This window comes from Suricata suricatta, chromosome 5 (assembly GCF_006229205.1).
Source record: "Suricata suricatta isolate VVHF042 chromosome 5, meerkat_22Aug2017_6uvM2_HiC, whole genome shotgun sequence".
NCBI lineage: Eukaryota > Metazoa > Chordata > Mammalia > Carnivora > Herpestidae > Suricata > Suricata suricatta.
In genome coordinates, this window is record NC_043704.1 from 9,183,762 (window position 1) to 9,207,536 (window position 23,775).

General features: G+C 44.9%; 1 protein-coding gene and 1 long non-coding RNA gene across 3 annotated transcripts in view; one reads left to right on the forward strand and one right to left on the reverse strand.

Annotated features, from left to right (window-relative positions):
• The window catches only part of KCNJ6 (potassium voltage-gated channel subfamily J member 6), a 265,669-nt gene that overhangs the window by 206,238 nt on the left and 35,656 nt on the right, over positions 1–23,775 (forward strand). The gene's annotated exons all lie outside the window — the stretch shown is intronic.
• The window catches only part of LOC115291485, a 30,631-nt gene continuing 9,506 nt past the window's right edge, over positions 2,651–23,775 (reverse strand). Inside the window, exons 3-5 of one of the 2 annotated variants that reach the window (XR_003908480.1) lie at positions 16,386–16,627; positions 15,146–15,260; positions 2,651–2,701 (exon numbers count right to left, since the gene is read on the reverse strand). This is a non-coding gene — a long non-coding RNA (uncharacterized LOC115291485). Of the gene's footprint in view, positions 2,702–15,145; positions 15,261–15,929; positions 16,271–16,385; positions 16,628–23,775 lie in introns of those variants that run through there. The other variant, XR_003908481.1, reaches the window with a different exon arrangement.

A 23,775-nucleotide genomic window follows, 5' to 3' on the forward strand; every position in this document is an offset into this window, starting at 1 on the left:
TCCAGCACTATGTTAAACAGCAGTGGTGAGAGTGGGCACCCCTGTCGTGTTCCTGATCTTGGGGGAAAGCTCTCAGTTTTTCCCCATTGAGGATGATATTAGCTGTGGGTTTTTCATAAACTGCTCTTATAATGTTTAGGTAAGCTCCATCTATCCCGACTTTCTCAAAGGTTTTTATTAAGAAAGGGTGCTGATGAGTGGATCAAGAAGATGTGGTATATATACACAATGGAGTACTACATGGCAATGAGAAAGGATGACATATGGCCATTTGTAGCAAAGTGGATGGACCTTGAGGGTGTCATGCTGAGTGAAGTAAGCCAGGCAGAGAAGGACAGAAACCATATGTTTGCACTCATAGGTCTAACAGGAAAACAGGAGAAACCTAATGGAGGACCAGGGGGAGGGGAAGAGGGAAACAGAGTTGGGGAGAGAGAGGGATGCAAAACTTGAGAGACTGTTGAATGCTGAAAATGAACTGAGGGTTGAGGGGAAAGGGGGAGGAGGGAAAAGGGGTGGTGGTAATGGGGGAGTGCACTTGTGGGGAAGAGCATGGGGTGTTGTATGGAAATCAATTTGACAATAAAATATTATGAAAAAAAATAAAGAAAGAAGAAAACCAAAACAAAACAATAACAACAAAAACACCAGTACCAACCAATCCCATGTCCTTCCTTTTCTAACTAGGCCATGAGGACCTACTAAACTGGATGCCCCATAGAAGTCAATGACGAACACACAATATACGCAACTTAGATTAAGCCCAAGAAAAAAAGTGAATTGGCATGGAAGAGTTAGCTCTGGCCCACACAAAAGTCCACACTCATGTTGGGAAGAAACAGCTCCATTCAAATTAAGAGATGAGGGTTCATATGAGGACTTTAAGATACAAAACAGATGAACATAAGGGAAGAGAAGCAAAAATAATATAAAAACAGGGAGGGGGACAAAAACATAAGAGACTCTTAAATATAGAGAACAAACAGAGGGTTACTGGAGAGGTTGTGAGGGAGATGGGTTAGTGGCAAGGGGCATTAAGGAATCTACTCTTGAAATCCTTGTTGCACTGTATGCTAACTAATTTGGATGTAAGTTTTCAAAAAATAATAAATAAAATAAAATAAAAATAAATTTAAAAAGCGACAAGGTAAAAACCAATATATATGAGAGAAAAAAATACCTATAAAAAAACAGTATGAGCACACTTTAAAAAGAAATAATGTGCATACTTATATGTGCTAAACATTTCTGAAATGATATGTGGAAACTGTTAAGAGAGCTTTCCTTGGGGTAGAAGGTAAAAGGGACTTTATTAATGCCTTTTGGTACACTGATTTTTTTCTTTTATCACCTGTGTTACTGTTATAATTAAAAACAAGCAGATTAGGGGAACGTAGGTGGCTCAGTTGGTTGAGCGTCCAACTTCAGCTTAGGTCATGATCTCACGTTCATGGGTTCGAGCCTCATGTCAGACTCTGTGCTGACAGCTCAGAGCCTGGAGCCTGTCTTTGGATTCTGTGTCTCTCTCTCTCTCTGACCCTCCCCTGCTCACGCTGTCTCCCTCTCTTTCTCAAAAATAAATAAAACATTAAAAAATTTAAAAAAAAATAAACACAAGCAGATTAAAATGTAGATAATTGTTGAAGCTGCAGATTAGTTACAGTATCTCTACTTTTATGTATGTTTGAAATCTTCCAGAGTAAAAAACTTCTTAAATGAAGAAAAGGAAAGAAAAAATTACATAGAGTAGCAAATTAAACTTTTTATTATTGTGTAAAAAGAGAGAGAGAGAGAGAGAGAGAGAGAGAGAGAGAGGAGTGTCAAATAGTGTGAAGCCTCTAATTGGCATACCCTTAAATAAAGAGTTTTATTATTTCTTGGAACATTCCAGAATTTGAGTTGGGACAGTGTGTGGTCAGTGAGGTGGTTCTCCCAGACAATTTCTAATGACCAGGAGTGAATCACTGGAGAAAGCCATGTAAATTATTCATGCACATGCATGTGTGCATGCACACACACATGCACGCACATGCGCACACACACACACACACACACACTGCACTAAACAGCCAGAGGTGTTTCGTCTCCAGGTAAGCATTCCCTTGCCTTTCTGTCCTACACCAATCCACCTACAAATTCTGTTTGTTAGATTAATTATTCAGTATGCCTCTTTTCTAAGAGTGATCTCTCTCATCCACAGCCAAGCTTCTAGGTGTTTCTTTAGGTCGTTTATAGTATCAAGCTCAAACCACAGTTGCTCCATTCACTGGCTTCCTTAATCTCTCTATGCCTCGAGATTTCTTCCACACTAAAATTGAACCAAGAAGGGTACCCACCTCACAGGTGATCTTTTGAGTTTCTGATTTTGTGCCCATAGATGGCACGGGTGAAAAGCCATATAGAGCAAACCTTTGCGAGGGTGGGAAGCCTGGCAGTCCAACGGGCCAATCCCGGAGAATGGCTCCACTGTCTTTAGGGACCCCACAGCTAATGCCTCAACGGAATAACAAATGACCCTCTGAAGGCCCTCAGTATAGTCAAAAAGGCAAATGTTAACTTATGATTGCCAGTTCAAGAAATGCATACTCACAACTGGGAGTAAACGCCAGCCTGGCCTCTGCCCCAGTTACTTACCATGAATTACAAATCGATGGGATGTGAATTAATGAGGATCACTGGGCTCCAAAAAGACTTTGCGTTCCTATAGATAGTAACATTTCATCATTATAATTTCTGCCCACAGTGGACATGAATATAGATTATTTTCGGGTCTTCTGAGGCAACAGCTCAGGGAGGACAAGACCCATAGTCTGCATTTGAAACCAGTATTTCTGTGTTCCCAGTTCTCTCCTCGGTTTCCCATAAGGACTCTAAGGTAGTAGTAGATGTCCCAATTTAAGAATGTAGTTTTGTGCTGGTAACACAACTAAATGATATTTACTTACATAATAAGTCCTTAGAGATACTTCTGCTTTAAACTATAGATATGCCTCAACAAAGTAGTCAGTTGACCCTTAAATGATAAGGGGGTTAGGGACACTGACCCCTCCATGCAATTGAAAATCCATGGATAACTTTGACTCTCCCAAACTCAACTACTGATAGCCTACTGTTGACCAGAAGCCTTGCCAATAACAGTTGACTAACATGTATTTTGTATGTTATATATAATACATGCTACATTCTCATAATAAAGTAAGCTAAAAAATAAAATAAAATATTAAGAAAATCACAAGGAAGAGAAAATGCATTTACAGTACCATATTGTTTAAAAAAATCCACATATGAGGGGACCCACAGAGTTCAAACCTGTGTTGTTCAAGGGTCACATGTAAAGAGCAATTTCTGTATAAACAACTTCATTGTTCTCTATTTATTAAGGAAGAATGATAAAGATACTGCAGCAATCTGCGCCCTATAAGTTACGCTTCAGAAGCAAACAACCCTAAGGCCTTAAAACACATGGGTTTATTTCTCATTCACGTCACACATAACGTACAGCTCAGATCACATCCTGTTTACTCCAGGATGCAGATTGAAGACACAGGCCCTAGGTAGGACGTGCGGTACTCGTGGCAGGGAGAGAAGAGACATTACAGGACACCTCACTTCTGCTCGTCATGTATTAGTCAGACACAGCAAGTCATATGGGAGTGAGGATGCAGAGATAGAATTGCTTCACAGGACATGGAATAAGCAGATGAGACCAGAATAATACAATCTACCACAGGTTAAGCAAGTAGTTTTGAAAACCAGTAGTCTGAGTTAAAAACCTTTTGTGTATTGGGGTTTAAAATGCAGTCGTCATTAGTGTTGTCCACCAAAAATGGCCAGCTTCCATCCTCCAAGACACAGGTTAGGATCACATTTCCCTGTTCCTGTTGAGCATGGCCATGTGATACACATTCTTCCAGAAGTATCCTCATAAGCCATCCATGTCACTCTGGTGGAAAATGTTCCCTTCCGCGCGTACAGTGCTCAAAGCACATGTCACACCAGAGCCTCCGTCATCCTGGACTGTAGACTGGCTTTGACGAGTAGACTCTACCAAGTCACTCGGATCATGTAACACGACTGAGAAATAACCTCATGCTATTGGCTAATCTCGGGTCAAACCACTGAAATTTGAGTTGTTTATTACGATGGAGAAATCTAGCCTCTCCTGTCTGATACAAAATGTCACACTAACATTTTGACAAGCTGGCTGTTGTATTGCTCATGGCTCCAGACTAGCCATGAAATGAATCTGTAGCTAGCTACTTTTTTTTTAATGTTTATTTATTTTTGAGACAGAGGGAGACCAAGCACGAGTCAGGGAGGAGCAGAGAGAGAGGGAGATACAGAATCTGAAACAGGCTCCAGGCTCTGAGCTGTCAGCACAGAACCTGATGTGGGGCTCAAACCCACAAGTAGGAGATCATGACCTGAACCGAAGTTGGACGCTCAACTGACTGAGCCACCTAGGTGTCCCTGTAGCTAGCTACTTTGCAGAACCTCCCCTCCCTTCTTTAAGTCCTATCTTCACAGGTTAAGCCTTTCAGTTCAAATAGGCTGACTTTAAAGTTTGTTGCCACTCCTGACTCTCAGTAAAACTGGGCACACCCTCTTTAACTTTACCAAACTTCTTTTGCTATTCTGTATAATGAGAATATTACTTAAACCTATGAGAAGATTCCATGAGATAATACACTTAAGTCGCTCTTCACGGGACCTGATGCATAGTAAATGCTCAATAAATTTAGAGAGTGAATCTCTAATTCGGTGAATCACACTATCTTCATCCATCATTACTGTAGTGCCTATCAGATGCCAATTATTTTAGTAGATGCTTTGCACGTAGATTATTTTTAATCCTTAAAACAATTCTAAAAGGTGGGTATCACCCTTGTTTAAGAAGTGAGGAACAGACTCTCAAGTGGAGAGTTAGAGAGCAACTTCCCTGGGACCACCCACCTGGCAAGATAGTAAAGCCAGGATCCAGTTTCAGAGCTGCCCACCTCCCCAGTCTGTCGGCCCCATGCCTCTCCAGAGGACACATGGTGCACACGGTCACATTTAGGGGAAGATTAGTGATTCAATACACTGACACTGACAATTATGGCTTGATGATATATTCTCCTTTGATTACCGACTGGCTTTCGCTTGCCCATCAGGCTCACCTTGCCTGACTATAAAAAATGGGGGCAGTCTTCTCATCCATAATATTTAGCACAGAGTCTCTTGAAAGGGCACTTACTTGCTCATTCTCCAGATTCTGCCCAACTCAGGGCTATCAGGCGACCATGCCCGTTGACGCTCTGGGCCAACTCCATCCAAAGCAGGCTGGTGCCATGCCAAGTATAACCCAAAGTGCAATCAAGCAGCTGGCTCACAAACCCTTAGGGGAGGAAAAAATAAACTTTCATATTGAAAGGGAAGGATCAATTTTGACTCTGAACTGCCTGCCAGAAAGCATGATAATAAAAAGATGTAGCCTTTGACCAGCCTAATTAAACCTTGCAGGGGGTTCCATTTCATGGTGAAACACCCAAGAAGACTCCTTCTGGGGTCTGATGATGATGGTGATGACAATTTTTCTCTAGGCACTGAGGTCATCCTTAGAAGATTTTAATTAAACATTTGCTGAGTAAATGCATTTCCTTTTACATTTTCTCAAGCATATTTTATATAGGGTGAATATTAATAGGCCTCTGAAAGCCAGTGGATGAGAAGGAGCTGATGGTGATGACATTAGAGAGGCACCCATAGTAAGAGCATCAAGGAGACAAGGCTAAAGCTTGAGTCTAAAATGAATTAATGCCCTGTTTCACACTGGCCCCAAATCAAATGTTTAATACAAGTCAGAGAGTTTGCAGTAGCAGTGACGTATGAGTCCTTTACTTGCTCTAGATTCTTGGTTTTCTATACTGTCTGTCTCTCTGAACAAAGTCAGAAATGTTGTTAAACTTTAGAGAAACAAAAATGATGCTCGTCCATGACTGCTGCAGAAGCTCTTAAGAATCCACAAGGTCCAAAAATGGGCAAGAAAGGCCTCCAAACACCTATGAGTCTTTCCAGCATAATTGGTTTGTGTTCACCCAGAGGGACTCTGCCTGTTCAGCCTGGACCGGAGACCCTGTTGTCAGCTCCCACAGCCAGGGAAAGAAAGAGGTCACATTCATTAAGCCAACAGCAGATGACTATATTTAGGAGGTAGGCCACTTGACTGGCCATGGACAAACCAGGCCAACAGCAAGGAAGGCCAGGGATGCTTCTAGGACAACTGTGCAGCCTTCACTGCTGTGGGGACATGGCGTGGAGTCACACCCTTTGTTTGGTGGATAAATTAACAAAAGGCCCCCCTGTGGCTGGAAATGCCCTTCTCAACTTTGAAGAAGCTAGCTGGGACACCATAAGTTCCCATGTCCTCTATGGCCACACTGACGGGTAGAATGTCACAGTGGCACTTCTTTCCTTGAGGTCAATCTGATACCTGCTCAGCCTGGGAGAAGGGGGCCTCTGATGAGTAATGAGCAGTGGTCCAGTGGATAGGAGACCGAAAAGACATTAGATTTAAATGTGCAATTGTTTTCACTGCATCTCATATGTCCTGCCCCAGGGTCTCTTCTTAGGATGAAACAAAATCTGTAGACGAATCCAAGGAGTATGCATTTAAGTGTAAATGCTTAGTCTGTTTCTGTTCTCACCCACCAAAATCATGATTTCTACTTCCTTCTCTGTCTTCAATCTAACACTACTTCTTCTTAGAGAACAACCTGACTTCACACTTAGTTGAGAAACAAGAAGTAATCACAATGCACCAGTGGTCTTCACTCGCCCATGTCTACCACCCTCCCTGGGCCTTTCACCCCTACTTGTCCTCCCTCCTGTTCTTGGAGAGCCCAGCTGAACCCAGGGCCAGCTCTGGACCCCACCCCTCCAGCCTACTCAAAGATGTTCAGACTGTACCACCTTTCTCTTCATCATCAATTTTTTTCATAATAGTCTATTTCCACCAACATAAAAATATTTTCTAATCTCCGCCGTCTTCAAGAACAAAAACAAAACTATATATGTATCGGCACCATGCCCCCTCCCAATACAATGCTGTCCCATTTCTCAACTCTCCTTACATTACTTCTAGAAGGAATTGTCTGTCATCTCCATTGCCATCTTTTAACATCTCATCCCCAGTGGGCTTCCATTCCGAGTGCACCACTGAAACTCCATGGCAGTGTCCATCCCATCAATCCCCAAAACCAGCCCTCTATCCTTGTCCTACTTGGCTTCTCTGCATCAACACACTTGACCACTTCCTCCTACTCCTAACTTTCTCCCCTGGTGTTAATCACTTCTGCTTTGCCTCCTTCAGTGAAAACTGCTTTCCATCCTCCTCTGCAACCTATTTCTTCTTGCCTCAGAGCCCATTCTATCTGGAATCCTATTGTCTACCTTTCTTCTGAGCCATTTCAGCCAGTCCCTTTATTACCATCTTTTTTTTTTTTTTGCATGTGACATCAACTTTCTGTCTCTTCCCCTAGCTTTTCCTCGGCGTTTTGCACTTAGATACCCAGCTGTCTACTTGGCATCCCTATTTAGATGCCTAACAAGCTTGTTCAACTAATGTGGCCAAAGCAGACACCAAAGATTCTAGAATCCCCTATCATTTCTTCCCCTCTCCATCTTCCCCATGTTCATAAGTGTCATCATCAATCTTGCAGTGACATACATCACAAACTGCAGCAGCATCCTTGGTCCATCTCAGTCCCTTACCATCTGGAAGACCCGTGGATATGACTTCCAAAGTATATCTATGGGCGTGGCTACCAACCCAGATCAAGTCACCATACTGTAGGGGGAACGGCATTCCACTGAGTCTCCCTGCTTTACTCTGACCATCCTACAAAAGTCCATCTTGCCCATAAGCATCTAGAGTGCTTTTAATAGATGTAAACCAGAGCAAGTCATTCCCATGCTTAAAGCGCTCCGACAGGTTCCCATAGCACTTGGAAAATCCAGATTCCTTGCCGTGGTCTGCAAGGTCCATCTGGCCTGGCTCCAGCCAGCTTCTCTGCTTTTACCTCTAGCGGTTTTTCCATCTGACGCACCGTGCCACAGCCGTACGAGGTCTCCATGCTGAGCACCGAGACTCTGCCTCAGGGAGGTCTCCTCCAGCCACCCAAGGGAGACCAGCTTCACAATCACTGTGCTCCCATCATGCTATGTGGAACGTGCCATCAGCTGACAGTATCTTGCACGTGTTTGTTAACAATCAGAATGTAAGCTCCGTGACTGCAGTGCCTTGTCCTGTCTTTGCTATGCTCCATAGCAGGCATATGTGTCAGCATAAATGAATGAAGGAATGAAAAAGATACCCTATATGGTCACAAACTGGTCTCTTAAGCACTAGAGAAAGTCTAGGGTCATCTAAAATTGCCACACACACAAAAAAATCCATCTGGCTTGCCTAAAGCTTCTGCCTCTCAATGTTGGGAATCACTCTAGGAACCAACACCAACCACCCTTCCTCAGTCTTCTTCAAGACTCCCTTCCACTATCTGCCACTGAAAATTTCAGTAGGTCCCCAGGGCTCTGTCCTAAGGTCTGATCACTTCCTTCTGGACATTCTCCCAAGGCAAACCATTCCCTGCCTCTTGGAGCCAACTCCTATCTGCTCCCTCTTCTGTAGTCCACACTTTGATGCATAAAACCACTAGTCCCTCAGTTGCCCAGGTCAGGAAGCTGGCTGTCATCTTACGCTGTGACCGCCCTTGGGCACTGCAGCTTTCTCACTCCCAAGCATTTCCCCAAGCCCTGGACTGCTGCTAGCCCGTAAGACATCCTTGTGCAAAAGAGGAAAAGGCATCCCTCCTGAAGACACTCTACTGCCATCTGCTGGGAAATGTGTGTAACAAATAAACAAATGTATGCTTCAACGTAATGAGTTGTCCAGTGTGCATCCTGCACAACCATATATGGCAGCCCCGGCTAAGCTGGTCCATTCGATCTCATACCTGTCTGTAGTATCCAAATGTTCTCTCCTTTCCAGCATCTTGGCCACCGCATTGGTTCACAGCACCACCCCCTCCCCCCGGACTATTACTTGCTTCCATACCATCTTTCCTAACCGTAGAGTTTTGTTTTGGCTAATTCCCCTACTTATGATTGTCAGAAGAAACCTTGTAACCTACAAATACCATCCTCACACTCCCCAGTTCATTCTCAGTGGCTTCCAAGTAGTTGAAGAATAAAGACCAATCTGCTTTGTAGGTCTCAGCCATGCACCTGTGCAGATGCTGCGTCCCTTCCTCCACTCCATGCATATGTGGCTGAAATTCCTGAACGTACCAAGGGTTATTTTGTCTCTGGCCTGCACGGGTCCTGTGACAGTATCTCCATCTAGAATATGCTCCTCCTTTTTTACCTTTCTGATAACCCCTACTCATCCACCAATTCCCCTGTAAATGCTGTCCCCTCCCCCCATATGTGAAACCTTACTGACCGCTTGGTTCTCCATGTCTTCCTCCCCTCCGTTTCTACACATCTCCATCATGTCTACTGCACTGTGGGTGATTGACCACATGGCCAGGTGCCCCCGACAGACTTTACATTTTTAAGGATAAATATTGTGACTTTTCCCTCCATTCTCAACAACTAGTACAACTTGGCATGTAGCAGGTGCTCAATAAAAAGAATGAACACATAAATGATTTAAAAATTTTTTTAACATTTATTTATTTTTGAAAGACAGAGAGAGACAAAGCACAAGTAGGAGGGGGGGAGAAGGGAGAGGGTGACATGGAATCCGAAACAGGCTCCAGGCTCTGAGCTGTCAGCACAAGGCCCAACACAGGGCTTGAACCCATGATCCAAGAGATCATGACCTGAGCCGAAGTCGGAGGCTCAACCGACTGAACCACCCAGGCGCCCACAGAAAGAATTTCTTACAAAGCAGGGTCTGGCCTTCCCAACTGTGTCTCAGGTGCTCCAATACATTTCTCTTCACCTGGCACCATGTTATCTCAACTCTACCAAGAGCCAAAGGCTACATCTGCCTTCGTTATGAGGCTATTATATCTTTTAATTTAAAACTTAAAAATTAAAGGGGCGCCTGGGTGGCTCAGTCAGTTAAACATCCAACTTCGGCTCAGGTCATGATCTCACAGTTCGTGAGTTAGAGCCCCGCGTTGGCTCTGTGCTTCTGCTCAGAGCCTGGACCTCACTTTGAGTTCTGTCTCCCTCTCTCTCTGTGCCACCACCCCCCCCCCGTCTCTCTCTCTCTCTCTCTCTCAAAAAAAAAAAACAAACATTAAAAAATTAAAGACACATTTTATTAAAAAGAACCTGTTTATTCTATAGGACCCTTCCCTGCCCAACACTGAGCATGCATCTTATAAACTCCATCTGACACATAAATACGGATAGTTTAAGGCAGAGATCCGAAAGGTAACCTTGTCCCGGAATTCGGTCTCATACTGCACAAGGGGCTCCGCCAAGTAGAAATACCCCTGATCCTCTTCTGAAAGCAGGTCTAGTCCAATGAAGACTCTCTGGGTCCAGGACACTGGACTCCCGGAGTGACTGTCCCCCATGGCTTTCATCTCACCTCGTTCCACGCACAGAGTTCCCTCTGATCTTGTCTGGTCCCGCTCACAAGCCTCCTCCCCTCTGCTAAGGGAACAGGTAGGTCTCTCAGAAGAGCAGAGCATGGAAACGCTGAACCTTTTTCCCAAGTTTCCAATCCATAAGGCAGTCCCTCTCTACACAGCCCTCTCTCGCTACAGTCATGAAGGGTGTGAGGCGATGCTAAATCAGGACACACTACCGCACCCCTGACACCTCCTAAGAGGCCTTTCTGAAGGTCAAAACTCAACAGGCAGAGTGTCTTAGGCTGAGGTGTATTCAATCTGCAGGCAAGGATTTTCCAGAAACTTCCATGTGTGCCACATGGCACAAAGTTAGAAAAACACAGTCCTGTCTTTAGGGCACTCACAATTGAGAGCGGGGGGGTGGCCAGATGTTTTCTGTGAAACAGCCAGGTAGTACATATTTTAGACTCTGTGACACCTCTGTCACAGGGACTCAACTCCGCTGCCATTGCATGAAAGCAGCCACGGGCAATAAGGCTAAAAATGAGCGTGGCTATGTCCCAATAAAACTTTATGGACACATAATTTTCAGGTGTCATAAAATATTCCTCTTTGGGGTTTTTTTTTCCAACCATTTAAAAATGTCAAAACCACGGTTAGCTCTCTCCGGTTCTAGCCATCAAGACAGACGCAAACAAATCACAATATGGTACAAAATGGAATAACGGACATAGAGGGAACGTTGTGAGTGGGGGAGGCGAGGACCCTGGCCGTGGGCTCCGCTCGGCTAATCCCAGTCAGAACTGCCCTGCTCCTGGTCCTGACCATCAACCAGAGCGGCGGGCAGGACACCTCCCCGGAAAAGGAAAAGTGGCCACAAGCCACGGAAAGATGCAGCCACTCACATCTGCATCCCGCACAGTGAGAACACAATTGGGGGCCCAGGTTTCCTGACCTTAGGGAGAGAGAGCTAAAACCGAACTTCTGTTCAAAAGCAGAGATGCAGCAGTAAACAGTACTATTAATAAGCTCGTGTTTTAAAGAAAGAAAAAAAAAGGTGTGGGCAGTTTTGTTTAATGAGGGTGTGCGCTGACTCCCCCTTTCCTTTTTTGCTTGTTCTATTTTGCTCTGGGGAAAAGTCCTCCTCCTACGGCAAGTTTTCTGACTCTTCCTTCTCAGGGCAACATGCATTCTTTTTTTTTAATGTGTATTTATTTGTTTTTGAGAGAAAGAGAGAGAAAACGCAAGCAGGGGAGGCAAGAGAGAGAGTGGGGGACAGAGATTCCAAAGTAGGCTCTGCTCTGTCAGATTCACAAACTGCAAAATCATGACCTGAGCCAAAATCAGACACTTAATGGATTGAGCCACCCAGGAGCCCCATCGGCAAAATGTATTCCTAATAAAATCAGTCCATCTGGTGGATAAAGTTTCTAAAGTCCATTCCACCCTGAGAGAGAGACTTTTTTTGGTCCAAATGCCACTCTGCCCCCACCCCCGTTTTCTTTAAGAGCTCGAGAGGCATATACCTTAATTAGCCTTCAACAAAGACACTCAACCTTTGCTATAAATGATACATCCACACAACATGACCCGGTGTCCTTATCAAATGAGTCCACGATGCCTCCCATCATACAAAAGAGCTTGCTGTCAACACCACCCACAAGTGACATCACTCAACCTTTCTAGTGTCACCAGCCAACCAGATGTGGCGAGTGCGAAGACCTCACAAAGCCTTGTTGGCATGCTTTGACTGTACTTCTATCCAACTGCAGGATTTTTGGTCAAAATAATTGTACTCATCTCTTGAATCACAGTAGCACTTAGGAACTTTCCTTAATAAAAATTGTTTTGCCGGGGCACCTGGATGGCTCAGTCAGGTAAGCATCCGACTTGTGATTTCAGCTCAGGTCATGATCTCATGGTCCTAGGATTGAACCCTGTGTCAAGCTCTGTGCTGACAGTGCAGAGCCTGCTTGGGATTCTCTCTCTCCCTCTCTCCCTCTCTCTCTCTCAAAAATAAATACACTTAAAAAATTGTTTTCCCTTAGAATGGATTTTCACTGGAAAATGCACATCAGGAAGCCTTGGGTTCTCTTCTGGTTTATATTTGTTCTCTGTCTTTCCACACTGCCTTCTGTAGCTCCCTTTCCCCACCAGTCTGAATTCTCCAGACCCTGTAAGGCAAGTTATTTTGTAAAATTTCACTTGGTTGAGATTTCTTTTCATGTTTCCTCTTATGTTCAGTTTATGCAATTTTGACTAAAATAAACAGACGTGATCCTGTGTTCTTCTCAGTACATCATATCAGGAGGCACATGCTGTCAGTTCTTGCTAATTGGGTGATGTTAACTTCAATCACTGGTTAAGGGGGGGGTGCCTACTTTCCACTGTAAAGTTACTACTTTTCATTTTGTTAAAAGTGTTTTGTGGATAGGTACTTTGAGACCCTGTAAATATCCTATTCCTCCTCAAACTTTCATTTTTGCACCCACTGATGATTCTTACCTATATGAACTAGGTACTACTAGGATGGTTACCAAATGGTGATTTTCTAGCTCCATGATTCCACATTTATGTGTTGGCTTTCAGCTATAAAGAAGAGCTTTTCTCCTTCCATCAATTACCTATCTAGCTATCGATCGATCAATCTATCAATCTATCTATCTGCCTATATCAGCATGGACTCACTGAATCTTATTTTATTTAATGAACTATAATCTGCTCTCATTATTTATTCATGATGCTCTAGTTATCCCAGATTTGGCCAGTGGAATTCCTTCCAGGCAGGCTTCTTGACCTTTGAAAATTTCTTCATCATTTTTTGGGTTCTTTCTTCCTTTATGGCACAAAAAGATGTTCTAAGCTTCCCCTGTACTTTCCCAGTGCCCGCTATGGAATCAGACATTTCTCCAAAGAGTCTTCATTCCCTTTAGTAAAGCATACCTTTTAGAAGCCAAGACCTGGGCACCAGGAGTGCTGAGAAGGTACCCAGACTAGGCTCCTTCAGTTACAAAAGAGAAGGTCAGTGTTCCCCAGTTCCGTTAACTGCTAAGTATTTGTATCTGAACTAAACCAGTAGCTGAAAACAACACTATGCTCCAGGAACTTGTCAGGAAGAAAGTCCAAGCTCTCGTCACTTCCAGTGTTTATCAGAAAGCTGATCTGGAGTGAAACAAATGGGGAGGACTGCATGCACCATGTTTTTCCAGACAGCCTAAAACCCAGCTTTCTTACCTACTGGAGAAGCAGACCCCATGCTTAGAAGCCTGCTGCAGAAGATGGAAGAGCAGCCTCCTTAATCCAAGCCTGTGTCTGCTAGAAGGTGGTGCTAACTATAGTTCAGGGCCCCAGCCCCTTGTTGCCAACTCTTAGAGAAAATTTCCTCATGTCTGAGCACTAAGAAGAGTTGGACTTTTGGTTGACAATGGCTTTCCCTGTCTGTGATGGATGCTGTAAGTCCTATAGCAAGCCAGGTCTCCCCTGTGGTTGTGCAAGAATGCCTCAAACCAAGTGTGCTGTGCATATGGCAAGGCTGCACATCGTTATGTGTAGGTTTCATAACGCATGGATCCTGGTGCTTCTCACAGCCCCATCCTAGCTGGGCTTTCTCTCCGTGGCCTCACCCCCATCCTCATGGGCACTGTTTATAAACTCTGTGTACTAGTTGTCTAGGCCTGCTGTAAAACATCCCACAAGCTGCCTGGCTTAAACAACAGACATTGATTTTCTCAGAGTTCTGGAAGCTGGAAGTCCCAGATTGAGGCGGCAGCAGATTCGGTATCTGGTGGGAGGTCTCTTGCTGATTTGCAGACAGCCACCTTCTCCCTGTGTCCTCACTTGGCCCTTCTTCTCTGTGCTCAGAAAGAGAGCTCTCTCCCTCTTCTGAAAAGGACACCAGTCCTCTTGGAATAAGGCCCCACCTTGATGACCTCATTTAACCCTTAGACCTCCAAATAGGCTCAATCTACAAGCACAGTTACACTGGGGCTCGGGGCTCCTGCGTCTGAATTTGGTGGTGGGACACAATTAAGTCCCTAATACCCTGTATCCTGTGTATATCCTTTGTGGACCAAGTCAGAGTAATAATAAGTGAACACAGTGCTTTCATCCTTGCCAGGAGTCTGCGGGCTTCACAGAACTTCCCCACACTTGACTGGTGTGTCGAATGCCTAACCTCGCATTCTGCAGGCTGAAATGGAGCAAGGGCCACGCCGATGACCTGATTAATTGTACTTTACCTTAAAATTACATACGGTAAAATGCACTGGAACTTGGCTCGTTATTCCATAATCAAGCAGTATGGAAAAATCCTCAAGAGTTCCATCATCCCTCCCTCAAAGTTGCCCACATCTCTTTTCTCTTTATTGGAACATCTGAACTTATCATTGCTAAAACAGCCATCCAGGATGGGAAGGTCAAGAGCACTGTATCGCTGTCCCAATGAAAACCACCAACACAAACATGTAGCAGGGCTTCACGAAAAGCACCTTCAGAAAAACCGTGAGGGCATATGGGTACACATCACATATGTCTCCCTGTTTGGACTTATCTCCCTCCAGAAATTTCTCTACACTTACCTTCCATGGCCCTCAGGCAAGAAGGGTGCTCTCTCTACCCAGTGTCAACCACAGCGTCCAGAGTTATATATCTGCAGGTCTGGGAAGCTGTGGTTTAGCCCATCCAATGGTGTTTCTGCATTTATTCCAAGATTGAAATATCAATTGATTTTGCACAAGCATCTCTGCTATGCAGCCCACTCTCCCCCAATCTTTCCTGCCTACCACTGCCTGAGGGGCTCCATGCTCTCAGGGCACCTGCCTTCTAGAAAGGCCCAAGGGCCCCATACAAAGCTCCCATCCACCCATATGGTTGTCCTGCCCATCTTCTGTCTTGGCTCAGAACCACACAGTCCGCTTTGCCTGGCCTCCTTTCATATCTGCCTCTTGCTCACCGGATTTGGCCATTTGAACTATAACTGCCATTTCTGAGACCCGACCCAGAATTCTCTCTTATAGACTCACCCCTCATAACCCAGACCTACATGCTCCTTCATTCTTCAACTCCAACACACCCTGGAGCCACCCTCTTTTCAGAGAGGAAGTTCAGACACCAGCCCCCAATAGATGACATTAATCTAGAGATGACAGCATTCCCGTATACCTAGCTTATGTGTCATTAAACTAGTCAATTCTATCTTCAAGAAGCAAGAAAATACCCACAACATAGCACTCATTCCTATCTGTTTCAGGAGGAAAAACATATGACATTTAAATCATTGATCTGATAGATTTCCAAATTGGATTAATGTTATTAATTTCCTGCTGTCAAAATAGAAATTATCGCAAGAATGTTTCTCTCTATCCATTAAGCCTTTTAATAAAAGCTGAAAAACAGGGTGGAACCAAACAGTGTAGCTAGTGATTACTGAGACCTTTTTCACAAGGTTGCTTACAGAATTCATTTCTCTCTGCTTATTTACAACACAAATAAAGGCTTACATAAAAGCTATCCCTTTTTGGTTTCTATAATTAAGAGCAAAATTAGACTGATGCAGCTCTCTATTCTAACTTTAAAGAACGATTTACTTGAGGAAAGTGACTTTAGAATTGGGACTAGCTAGCTGATTCCTTGGCAGGTCACTGGGAGACTGGGGGGCTCGATCTGTGTCTTAGAGAGCGTCCACTTGTCCACATCCTTGCTTCCTGGAGAGTGAATTGTAAGCATTCTCCCATCTTCCTGATTCCCTCCAAAGCCAGGATCTAAACTCTGTATTGCAGAGAGAAGGAAGGGCTCAACCATTAGACCCCAAAGTCCTACCAGAGTCAGGAGAAGGTGGCAGGTCCAGTTGACACATGGCTCATGTTGGCCCTGCATTCCGTTGTTTCACAGGCTCTTCTGCCAAAATGAGACTGGTGGATCGGGAAGTTAGTGTCACAGCCAGTAAGTGTAGGAACCGGGGCTGGTGCAGCTGAAGAGATCATTCTTGCTCTTGTGTCTACACTAAACTAACAAGCTTTAAACACAATTCCAACTCCGTATGTAGCACCTTGGAAATTATTCTGAAAGGGGAGAAAAAAGTGGAAGTCATTTATTTCTCAAAAGGAGAGAGAGAGGAAGCTGAAACTCAGAAGTTCAAGGGAAATGTGGATGCCACTCGAAGGTTTTTCAATCTCTAGAAGTGGGCATGTATCAAATACTATCGCACAAACACCAAGTGACCATCCAAGTGAGTTAGAATTCAACTACGTCAAACCTCGCTTGAAATAAACAAGCAGTCTGTGGGGGCTAGAGACATGTTTTTCACTGTACAGAAAAATCACAGGGAGATCACAGCAGCAGCGCACTGAATGAAGGAACGCATTCGGTTGTCATCTATTCAACTTCACGAGTCCTGTGAGGTCTGTGGTAGTCTGGTGGCCGTGCTTTCCCGGCAAGCACAGGTGTGTTGGTAACTACAAACCCCACCCCTGCCAGGTGGCCTCCAGCCATGTCTCCCTACACCCCACTGATAGTATCAGATATCAGCTGGTGCCCAAAACTGCAAAGCACCTTGAGCAGAAGCTGTTCCGGGAGGCAGTTGCAGCCAGAGGCGAAGTGTGACACAGGCACGGAACAGGACATCAAGCAAGACCAGAAGCCAGGCATGGCTGGTGGCCCCACCCGGTGGTGTCCGCCCCTTCCACCTTCCAACAAAAGTGACCAGGCGCCATGTGGGCTGTGAGGGAAAGTGGTCAGAACCCAGTTTGTGGCCCAACTTTTACCCACACAGATGGTAGAGTCAGAAATCTGTGATTAGATCTTGTGTTTCCAGACCGCTTCTTCCCCTTACCTGGCCAGCTGCCACCGGGATCTATTACCCGTCTAGTAAACCTGTACCGGCAGCCACCACACGGCACTGTCTCCATCCTTCTTTTTCAGAGGCACAGCCAAAGAGGGTTTGGCGGGAAAATGAAAATAACCTGAAGTTTCACCCATGAACTATGTTACTTTCATCTATACGTGCTTATGACCCATTTTCTGTTTGGAAAACAAAAGGCTCTGTGGCTTTTTATAAAATTCATTTGTGCCCATGGGGCACCTGGGTGACTAAGTCAGTCAAGTGTCCGATTTCAGCTCATGTCATGATCTCATGATTTGGGGGTTCGAGCCCCATGTCGGACTCTGTGCTGACAGCTCAGAGCCTGGAGCGTGCTTCGGATTCTGTGTCTCCCTCTCTCTCTCTGCCCCTCCCCTGCTTGTGCTCTCTCTGTCAAGAATAAATAAGCATCAAAAAATTTAAAAAAGAAAAAATTCATGTTTGTGCCCTGATGCAGCCTTAGGCGATTAACTGAGCCAGGTGCCATTCTTGGTTACTATGGTAATGTCTGCAGAATTCACAAAGATCTTCATAGGCCTTGGGCAAGTTCAAAAGTCCTGAGGTTTCCTAAGATTCCCACAGCTGAGGCCTTTTCTCCTACCAGTGCCAGTTGCAGATGCAAAGATGTGTAGCTCCCCTGTGACAGGTGCTGAAGCCAAAACTCACCCCCCAAAGCGTCCACTTATTTCACTGCAGACGGACATTATATTAAAAGTCTTGGTGTAGACGGTTCCTAAACTTTTACAAACTTCAATAAGAATCAAGGGAGAGATGATTAGTGTCAGGTAGAGAGGCGTCAGGTGCATGCTATAGAGCGAAGAGGCTTGAATGTAAATAATAATAGTACAAATAGAAAATGAGGGGTGTCTGGTGGCTCAGTAGGTTAAATGTCTGACTTCCACTCAGGTCATGATCTCACAGTTCATGAGTTCACGTCCTGCATCAGGTTCTGTGCTGACAGCTCAAAGCCTGGAGCATGCTTTGGATTCTGTGTCTCCCTCTCTTTCTGCCCTACCCCATTTTCTCTCTCTCTCTCAAAAATAAATATACATTAAAAATTTTTAATAAAAATATAAAAGCTATAGACCTGAAAGTTCTGCAAAAAAGACTTCTCACCCCTTCTTATACTTCAACTGTACTTTCAGGAATTGGACATGGAAATCTGTCCATATTACACAAGCATATATGTGTACAAATATACATATCTGCACACTGGTGTGCATCCATAATACATTTGCTTAATGATATCTTCACTGCAATTGAATTATGTTAGTTCAGTATATACTCGAAGACTTCTCCATTTGACCTCCATCATGGTCTCTTTGCCAACACTGTCCTCCATAATGTCACTATGTCTACTAAATACCTTTCCTAGAAGGTAGGACAAAGAGAGATGACCTCCTAAGCAACCAAGTCTGGGTTCCAGCCAATACCTACAAGACAGATCTCATTAATGGAGCATCTCATCTATCTTACCTGACACTCGCATCCCCTTCCCCACCTCTCGGGCCATCAGAAGTCAATGTCCCAGAACAAGGCTTGCCAGTGTTAAAGAAAAACCAGAGCCAACGTGGTAAAGGAAGTTTTAATCAGGAACTATTGCAATAGGGCAGAGCGACCTCAGTACAGAACAGGATTCAAGCCCAAATACATCTCAGATGAGCAGGGATTCTAGCTAAAGGTAGTCCGTGGATGGAAAATACCAAGAGGAAACATGAGGGGTCGGGGCATTCTGGGTAACCCGACCTAACAGGATCCTTGCAGAAGGCAGGCCATGGGGTCAGAGCTCACCAGCGGGATGGTGAGGATGAGAAGCCCGATCAGGTAATGGGGGCGATCGGATATCAGAGTGCAGGATTCTGGCTAACCTGACCTCACAGGACTTGGGCAAAAACTGGGCAATGCAAAGACAAACACAGAAGTCCAAAAATCAAGGCCTCTTTGGGGAGGACACCTCAGAGGAGTCTGACTGAAGTGGGGTCAGGAGTGTTTATGTCGCCAGCAGTGGGTCCTGTGGCCCGTACCCATGTTGTTAGACTCCGTTAGGCTGACAGATGAAAGTGGGGCTCCAAGAAAGCCCTGGGCTTGTGACCAGAAAATGTGCCATGTCCTTGACCAAAGCATCTGGTTTCCCTGGACCCCAGCTCTTCTGAGTGACCAGGGGCAAGCATTCCTGCCTGCCTGGATTTGGATCATTACTGAGATAATGCAAATAAAATCTAGCACAGAATCTGAAATACAGTAGACATTTGAGAAAATGAAGGTGCTTTTAAAATAGCGGTGGATCAGCTCAGAGGTTCTTCTCATCTGTAAAATAGCAGGTGGTTTAAAGATCTAAAAATGTCAAGTTAGAAAAAGCACTCAACCCCCTTATTAGCAGGCAATTCTTTCTTAGGTTGAATTTCAACAAGATGATCTGGGGATCCTATCGCGTAGAATTCAGATACACAAGAACACTTTCGCTCTAAAATTTTCTTTATAAGGGGAAAAATATACCTGTCTGCCAAGCCTGTATCGAATATTCTTTTTCTCATTTAGGTCTTTTATACCCAAAACAGGTCAGGCAAGGGGGACCTCTTCCATCTTGCATGGAAAGCCTCAGTGAATAAAACAAAACAAAACAAAACAAAACAAAACAAAAATTAATCATCCAGAATCATTGAAAAAATAAATAGAACAAGGAAACTTTTCAATCATCAGGCGTTTGCTTCTCTGGTAACTTGATCCATCTAGATTGCAAAATACAAGTTAAGAACCCAACAGCAAGGACAGAAATGCGACTGCAAAAGATACCACAATATCATTTCGTCGACTATCAATCACTGAGCACAGTGTCAGAGGCGGATGGGAAGATAAACAGAGCCTGTTTCTTTGGGCGAATAAGAAATCCTGACAAGCTCAGCCGCCGGAAGTCCCAGACCAGAGCAGACCGGAAGCAGCAAATAAGGAAGGAGGCCACGGGTTTACTAAAAGCTGCTGCATGGAGAGCAGGGAGGGTTGAGTCTAAGGCTGGTGAGAAGAGCCCAGAGCTCTACATCAAAGAAACAAAAGCCCAAACGTGTAGGGGTCTGGAAGCTCTCATGAGAGAAGGAAACACCCCTGCCCTTGCCATCTCTGGAGGTCAGGTCTGCGCTGAAGGACAGATCGATATTGGAGGTGCTCAGTGCGACGGCCCTGAGGCACAAAGAACTTAGATTACACAAGGGGTAGTTTGCTTGCAACGGAGTGTGTGCCACAACCTGGAAAGGCTTCTGGCTCACTTGAGAAGTGTTTTTTATTTATATTGCAAGTAAAATGAAAACACCCCGCTCAGCTAGAAACATTCATCACGTGGCGTAGGATCCCACGTCTTGGAGATACCGACTGGGGCCCCGCTGGGGGACTTCCTGGCTCCCAGCGGCCAATTTCGTCAGCCCAGGCTGTTCCGCAGTGAGGGCACGCTGTCCTGCTGTCTGGGGGGGGGGGGGGGGGGGGGGGGGGGGGGGGGGGGGGGGGGGGGGGGGGGGGGGGGGGGGGGGGGGGGGGGGGGGGGGGGGGGGGGGCGGGGGAATGGCAGGGTTAGAAGTGAGAGGTCGGCAGGGACCAGGAGATGGGGTCCGGCTGTCGCCTGGGCACCAGCCAGCCAGCACCACGCAGGAGTCACTCTGGGCATCACTTTCCCCATTTGGCGGCGTATTTCTTAGGAGCTTAACTCGACTCTAAATGCCTTTAGGAAGGAAATGCACTCTGGGTTTTCCGCAGCCCAGCCCACCCCGCCCCGGCCCCCATTTACACACTACCTCTCCCACCTCCCTGTGACGCGTCCCGGCCCCTGCGTGCACGTGAGCTTGAGGCCCGTGACCAAATGCATAGGTCCGTGTCCGCACTTGGGTCTCGACAGCACCTAACACAAGACAGGGGATGCACGGAGCTTGCAAGTTAGGAACGCCAGAGTCAGCACATAATTTTTAAATCACAATAGCTTTTTCCTTCCCAGACAGTAGCTGCCTTCATCTTCAGCCCGCATCGCCAATTTGACTTGCGTGATGAATCTCTTTATTTGCTTTGGTCTAAAGCAATTAAATTTGGCTTCTCGCTGTCCTGAACTGTGTATTATTAAGGGAAAGCATGGACTAGTAGCCCAGAGCAAAGCCTCTTTATTGCCAGAGAAGAATCGATTTTTTACTGTAATTTTGATGTTTTTGCATTAAAAGTAATACTTGCGAATGGTAAGAAATTCAAATAGTATAAGAGAATACATAATAAAAATACATCGCTCCCATACTTGATTCTCCAGCCCCTCCACGGCTCAGTCACATGTATGCCTTCCAGAAATATCCAAGCCCATGTACAAAGACATTAATACATATTCGTATTTTGTTACACAAATGGGAGTATGCACTTTGTCCTTGGTTAATAGTGTTTTAAAATGTAATAGATACTGTAAATATTTATTAACATATTTTTTTTTCACATTTATTTTTGAGAGAAAGAGTCAGAGTGTGAATGGGGGAGGGGCAGAGGGAAAGGGAAACAAAGAATCCAAAACAGGCTCCAGGTTCCGGCTATCAGCACAGAGCCCAGTGCAGGGCTAGAACTCACCAACTGCAAGCTGAGCTGAAGTCTGACACGTAACTGACTGAACCAACCAGGCGCTCTTAAGTTTATATTTATTTATTTATTTATTTATTTATTTTAAAAGAGAAAGAGAGCACGAGGAGGGGAGACGAGAGAGGAGAGAGAGAATCTTAAGCAGGCTCCATGCTGACAGCAGGGGACTCAAACCCACAGACCGTGAGATCATGACCCGACCAGAAGTTGGAAGCTTAACCGACTGAGCCATCCAGGCTCCCCTAATGTGTTCTTTTAGATTGCAAAATAATATTCCATGTTTTAGATGTACAGCTATTTATTGACCTAGGGCTCTGTCGATGAATATTTAGATAGCTCTCCACATTTTTTCTTTTTTCTTTTTCTTTATATGTTTATTTCTTATTGAGACAGAGAGAAACAGAGCACGAGTGGGGGAGGGGCAGAAAGAGAGGGAGACACAGAATTTGAAGCAGCTCCAGGCTCTGAGCTGTCAGCACAGAGCCTGACACAGGGCTCAAACCCATGAACCGTGAGATCGTGACCTGAGCTGAAGTCAACGCTTAACCGACTGAGCCCCCCAGGCTCCCCCGGCTTTTTTCTATTGCAAGAAATAATGATGTAAGGAGCTCTCTGATTTCCATAAGATAGATGCATAGAGGTCAAATGGACGAGGCAACAGAGGACATGCATATTTTTCTTTAAAAGATATTGCCAAATCGCCCTTCATAGGGCTGTGTTGATTTACAATCTTACCTCCAGAAAAGAGTGTGTGGCACACAGTTCCATCCACACTGGATAACACAACCCAGTGATCTTTGCCAGTAGGATAACTGAAAACTTGGTGTCATTTACATTTCTTAGAGTGAGTTGCACAACTTGAATATATTTGTTGCCATCTCTTTTCTGGCCCTTTGGCCATTTTTCTAGTGGATGTTTAGCCTTTTCTACTGATTTGGAAAGGCCTGACTTGGAGTAATGAAATCGGACCTTTGTCAGTTACATGTTTTACAGACAGTTTCATAGTCTGCCTTTTGTTTTATGGCCTTCTTTGTTATAGTTTTGGGTTTTGTATCTTTATACTCTGCAGAATATTTTTATTTTACATAGTGAACATCGACATTCTCCTTCGTGAGGTCTGCGTGAGGTCAGTGAGATGTCTGTGTTTTAGGAATACAGAAATAGCTCATGTTGTACGAATAAGCCCTCCCTGTCCCTATGTTAGCAACATAAAACAACTCACTTCGTTTCCTTGTAGTCTTTGGAACAGCTGAACTTTTGGACTTGATATCTTTGAGCCGACGAGACCCAGTTGGGGCGCACGACTTTCCATGTATTCTGCGTGACCCGCCGATCAGCTCTAGCACTACCCACTGAACTAGCCATTTTCCTCCACCGACTTGAATGCCCATCAGCTTCACACTTTGTGATTTTTGTCTGACCCTTCTTCAGCAAAAGACAACAACAGTCCATAAATATTCACGTCCTTTGGGGTATGGTGGCTGTTTCAAATATCAGTCTAAGCTCCTGTCATTTGCCGATGCCAACGCAGCTTTTCATAATTGTTACTGTTGATGGGTGGCCCCCCAAATTCCCAGGGTGAAGTCTTAACACCCAGGACCGAAGAACGTGGCCTTATTGGGAAACAGGGTCCCGGCAGATGTAATTAGTGAAGATGAGGTCCTATTATGATTATTGTCCTTCGAAAAGAGAGAATCTGGGGGCGCCTGGGTGGCTTCAGTTAAGCATCTGACTTCAGCTCAGGTCACAATCTCACAGTTT